This window comes from Piliocolobus tephrosceles, chromosome 13 (genome assembly GCF_002776525.5).
Source record: "Piliocolobus tephrosceles isolate RC106 chromosome 13, ASM277652v3, whole genome shotgun sequence".
Taxonomy (NCBI): domain Eukaryota; kingdom Metazoa; phylum Chordata; class Mammalia; order Primates; family Cercopithecidae; genus Piliocolobus; species Piliocolobus tephrosceles.
In genome coordinates, this window is record NC_045446.1 from 53593902 (window position 1) to 53600228 (window position 6327).

At 35.6% G+C, this 6327-nt stretch overlaps 1 pseudogene; it reads right to left on the reverse strand.

Annotated features, from left to right (window-relative positions):
- Nucleotides 1-283: 283 nt before the first annotated feature.
- LOC111524614 lies at nt 284-2616 on the reverse strand (annotated as a pseudogene).
- Between the last annotated feature and the right edge of the window lie 3711 nt (nt 2617-6327).

A 6327-nucleotide genomic window follows, 5' to 3' on the forward strand; every position in this document is an offset into this window, starting at 1 on the left:
GTTCCCCAATCACCAAAGGTATTGTTCACAACACACCTCAGCAACATGGGTCTATGAGAGTGTATGTTTTAGAACTTATCCACTGGAAGGATATATTTAATACACATCAGAAGTTCATCAAATTACTGGCCACTTACAGCATATAGAAGAGGACTGTTTCTATAGAAAGGGCTCACAATCTGAGCTGACCTTTTACAATGGGAAATGGTATTACAGTGATATTGTAAAAAACACAAATATGGAAAACATGTAGTATAATATATAATTATTGAAGACTTCTTTTTTAGGTAAGATTTTCAGAAAACTCAGGGATAGATTTTATATCACAGAATGGTCCATACCATCCAAAATATCTTTTGATTGGACAATAAAATAATATTTGTTGGAAGCTAAAAACTGAGTTTAAGTACAGGCCATTGGGAGTGGTAAAGCTTTAATTTCTCCAATCTTCTTCCAAATTAGCTTATTATTAGGGTTCTCATAACACAGGAAGAGGTGGTAACTTTCCACAGGAGAGCACTGGGTCTCAAAACCCATTTCACTTTGAGCTCAGGCTTCTGGTGAGAAAGTGGGTCTGAGATTTTGTCTACTAATTCAGGTATTAGTGGTGGTGGTTCTGAGAGTGGTGGCAGGTGCTCAAAAGACTCAGGAACCTGGGCTGCATTTTGTGCCAATGAGGTTGTTTCTTTTGAGTTTAAAATAGTTTTCAAAGGTACTCCAGGGTGGATACTGGACTTTCTGTATTGCAGTTGGATAGGCCTTCTTTTGTCAAATCAAGTGTAGAATTGAGTTTCCTCTGTACAGTCATAACTTCAGCAGTGGGAGAATTGATGGAATTTCCTGATGTAATTTTTCTGATATCTGTTGGATTTAACTGGAGCTGTCAAATTAGGACTTTTCACAGAAATCAACATAAGATCATCATTGTTACTTTCAGAAACACTCATTTTGATCTGGTGACAAATTAATTTTTTACTTCCTTTTTCTGAAGGGTTAGAAGGCTCATAATTCTCAGAAGACTTTCTTTAGACTGGACTATTAACTGACTCCAGATTCTTTTTTTTTTTTTTTTTTTTCTGAGACAGAGTCTCACTCTGTCACCCAGGCTGGAGTACAGAGGTGTGATCTCAGCTCACTGCAACCTCCACCTCCCAGGATCAAGTGATTCCCCCACCTCAGCCTCCCGAGTAGCTGGAATTACAGGCACCGGCCACCATGCCCGGCTAATTTTCGTATTTTTAGTAGGGACGGGGTTTGACCATATTGTCCACTCTGGTCTCGAACTCCTGACCTCAAGAGATCCTCCCGCCTTGACCTCCCAAAGTGCTGGGATTACAGGCATGAGCCACTGTGCCGGGCCCTGACTCCAGATTCTTATCCAAATTCATAGTCTGAATTTGCAACCTTACAGGCTTCATTACTGGATAACATGCTTGGTTCCAAACAATTCCTTTTAGAGAATAACACTGTTTTAATATGTCTTTGGAGTTTTGCTGTTTTTGTGAAGAGTTCATCAGCTATTCCTTCCTGTTTATTCCTGCACTCTATCTTCCCAGTGCATTCATTCAATTCTTTCAGTTTGTTATCAAATAGTTCATAATTTATACTATAGATAATCAAATATCTGACCTGTTCCAGGAATGCTGTTTGCCTTTCCAAACCTACACAAATATTTTCATTAATTTGCTCTGAAGTTTTCATGCGTTTAATCTTTTCTTTGTTTTCTGAAAACATCCTCTTCTTTTGATAATGGCTGTTGTTATCAGTGTCAAGTGATGACTGCCAAGTTGAATCTGCACTTTCACAATTTGAAATGCTGGAAGGACAGGTTCTTCTAGATTCTTCAGTTTTCAAAATGTCATCAACACAGTTGGTTACAAGTGACTGAATTCACCAAGTTAGGTGTTTTCTCAACAGGCACAAAATGTAAGCCTTCCGAACTTAAAATGTTGTCACTTTAATAAAAGGCAAATGTGATTCTGAATTGGAGTTTGTTTCTAAATGGAAAACCATCTGTTCAGTTTCTTATTATCCACAGTACTGGTTGCTGTAGACTTTGGCATCTGAACACCACCACTCAATAAACTCAGTGGACAGAAACTGGACTTTAGACTACAAGCCCCTTTGTGCTCAAAAAGGGATCCTGTTACATTCGTCTAATATTCAAAATGGTTTTCAGAATGGCTTTTAGAAGTGTTCAGCGAATCTTTTGCCTCTTGTATAAAGACTATGCTTGGGGAATCTGTTGTTTTACTTGGCTTTTGGTACAGACAAACAACCTGTTCCAATTTTGTTTTGGAATGAACGATTTCTTCTACTGGTTTTCTGCAATTCCGAGAGAATACTTTACTTTTCTCTGGTATCAAATTTTTATTAGAGTCCCTTGAGGAAGCACCATTTTCAGAATGTCTACATTTACTAGTTATGACACTAGGACTGAAATTCTGATTACCACTTCGAACATTACTCCCGGCTGCTGCTGTTTTCAGTGCTTCAACATGCCTTGACTTATTCAGAATCTCCACTTGCTTCCGGCAACCTGGGGGCATTGTTTATTTATTTATTTTTATTTTTTGCTTTTAATGTCTTCCCTTTACTTCTATCCGGACTTGCCATCTTTCATATCCAGCAATGGATCCAAACCAAGAAGAAATCCCTAATTTACCGATATATACCAGTTCTTAAAACACACAGATCACTTCCAGTAAGGCACTGGTTCATCTATTTCTATTGAAGCAGAAGTCAATCTTAGGATGTAGTCTGTACACATTTGCAGATAAGATTCATAAGTGCTGAATTCAGTATAATAAGTCCTTCATTCAGATGCTTCATTTTTGCATTTTCAATTGCTTTCCCGTGATATAATTTATCTTTATCTTGAATGGCCTTCCCCATTAGTTTTGCAAATAGTTATGTCGCAGGTCATTTACTGGCTAGAGCGGTGCCACTCCAACCACCCGATCCCCACCTTTTCTTCTTAATCCCAAAAGAGGGATATCAAGGATGTTTGTCTTCTCAAAGGACTAACTTTGGGTTTGTTGATACTTTCCATTGTACTTTTGTTTCATTAATTTCTGCTTACATTTATCATTAATTTGCTTCTACTTTATTTGCTATTAATGTGCTGTTAGTTTTCCAGCTTTTTGAGAAATGTGCCTGAGTCAATGATTTTTTTAGTCTTTCTTCTTTACTGCACACACACACATGCCATGCACACATATTTTGATATTTTTATTATTATTCAGCTTAAATATTCTACTGTCCTGTGTGATTTCTTTGACTCATGGGTTATGTTGAAATATATTTCTAAGTTTTTAAACATATGAAAAATCCATAATTATGTCTTTGTTATTGATTTCAGGTTTAATTGTAAAATTTTCAGGGAACATTCTCTGTATGATTTCAGTTCTCTGAAATTTGTTGAGATTTGTTTTATGACCCAGCATAAAGTCAATTAGAATATAAATATTTCACGTATACTTGAAAATAAAAAAATGCATACTCTTAATTTGTTGCGTGGAGTATTTAAAAAATATTTATGAGGTTGTTTACTAATTATGCATTTAAATGTCTCTATTATTCCCTTTTTTGCCTGTCGAATATCAAGACCAATGTGCTAAAAAAATCTTCCAAGTGTGGATTTGCTTACTTCTCTTCATGGTTGTGTCAATCTTTATACATTTTGAAGGTGTATTATTAAGTGCATAAACATTTTAAGTTTATTTTTCAGTTGAATATTTTACAATTCTGAAATGTCCCTGTTTATTTCTAGTCATGTTTTTTGCCATAAATTCTGCTTTGTCTGGCAAAAATACAACTATATAAACTTTTTTATCATTAATGTTTAGATAATAAAAGTTTGTCCATTCTTTTACTTTCAAACTTTCTGTGTTTTAATATTTTTCTCTGGTAGGTTTGAATACTATCTAATGACCTGCTATGTCCGATCTGCAGTTAAGCCTGTACATTGAGATCTAAATTTCAAATACTGCAATTTTGGGTTCTAGAATGTCCTATCTAGACATTGTATCTAGGTCTATGAGGAGATACTTTGAGATCATCAAAACATCCTACTCCTCATCAAATTTTCTCCTTCAATTTCATATATATTGATGATTTATGCCTGATCCAGTCTTTATTGTGATGGTTATAAAATAGTGATTTTTCCACTTCTACTGCTTCCTCCATATTTACCATTGGCATTCTACTGGAAGAAATATTTGCAGCATATATCAATTGAGCACCCCCCCTTCTCATCCATCTGTCTGTCTATTATCTACCTATCACCTATCTATTACCTAAACTCATCCCTATTTAAACAGGTTATAATATATAATTATATATATGTATAAAACATAATTATATGTCCCTATTGTTTTGATGCTCAAATTGTCCCAGATTTGATCCAGTCAGTGACCTTTCAAGGTGGTTTCTTTATCTTTGTAACATACTCTCCTCATTTTATTTGTTTTTGAGTGCTTTCTTGTTTTCTGGCACTAAAAAAAAAATACGTTCCAGATCTATCTTGTACCTTCCCTGAGAAATGAGCCATTTCTCCAATGATTCCTGGTTTCTTTTTAACGATTTCCCTTTAATGGCTTTGGCACTGGATACACTAATTGCTACTGGAATGTCACTATTTCTACGTGTTTTCATTGTAGAGCTAAAGAATATCTTAGAAATCCTGCATTCATACTGGCATTTACAGTTCCCATCCAGCTCCACAGAGTTCTTCCTCACATTTCCTTATTTAATATTGAGACCTCTCTCTTCCACATTTAGAATCCTAGCTCCCAAAAACACCAAGCCATTTACTCAATCACTCAGTCCTACAATGCATTCAAATTAGTTTCAAAATAGCTTTACTTGCACCACCAAAAGGAAGCTTTCTGAAAAATAGTTCCAAATTTGTAGTTATTTTCTCTAAACTGAGGATATATGGTATAGTCAAAGAGCTGTGTTCAAAAGTTATTTGGACCAGTGTTTTTTCCCCCTACAATGTGGTTATATGATTAATTTGAAATACAGCTAAATTTCTATGTCTGTTTGCATTTAGTTTTAGTTGATTTCTCTGTTCCTGATTATTTTATTTTGCTTTTTGGGTTATGTAGGACATTAGCATGATTCCAAAAGTCAAAATTATGCAAAAAGGCCCATAGAAAGAGTAGCAATACTTGCCCTGCCCCTTCAATCCCATTCCTCTTATATTTGTAAGTAACTTCTTTTACTGTTTTCCCCCTTCATTTCTTTTGGCAGAAGTAAGCAAATCATATGTTTTATTGTTTCCCTTTATTTGTTACACCAAAGATGGCATTCTATACATACACTTTTGCAGTATGCTTTTGGCCCCTTAAGGATATATTCTGAAAATTACTCCACATCAGTTCATGGAAATAATCTTCATTTTTTTTTTAACAGACGCAAGATACTCCGCTGTATGTAGGTGCTATATATATTTTTTCAACCAACCTCCTATATGTAAGCATCTAAGCAATTTCCAGTATTTTGCATTCACACAAAATGCAGCAGTGAAAAACTTTATGCACATTGCTGGCAGTGTATTTTCAGAGTAAATTTTTAGAAATGGGGTTACTAAGTCTAAGGCTTAGCGAATACGTAGTTGTATCAGATATTCTCAAATTCTCCTTTACAGAAATTACACCATTTTTTCATTCCCATAGGCAATACATGAGACTCCATATTTCCCTGCAACCTCATCTACTACACATTTATCAAGCTTTTGAATTTTTCCCAATCTGAAGGGTAAAACATAATATCTTAGTTTAGTTTAAACTTTCATTTATCTTATCTTGAGTGAGGTTTTGTATTTCAGATATTTAAGAGCTATTTTAATATTTTTCATAAATTGTTTGCTCATGTCTTTTGTCACTTTACTACCATTTTTTGTCACTTTTCCCTCTCAATCAAAAACAATTCTTTATATATTAGGGATATCAACCTGCATCTGTAATATATATTGCAAGTATTTTCTCCCAATGTGTCATTTACATTTTGAGTTACTTATGGTATTCTTTGCCATTAAAAAATGTTTTTAAAAATTGTTTTCTGCCAGGTGCAGTGGCTCATGCCTGTAATCTCAGCACTTTGGGAGGCCGAGGCGGGTGAATCATGAGGTCAGGAGATCGAGACCATCCTGGCTAACATGGTGAAACCCTGTCTCTACTAAAAATACAAAAAATTAGCCGGGCATGGTGGTGGGTGCCGTAGTCCCAGCTACTCGGGAGACTGAGGCAGGAGAATGGCATGAACCCGGGAGGCGGAGCTTGCAGTGAGCTGAAATTGTGCAACTGCACCCCAGCCTGGAAG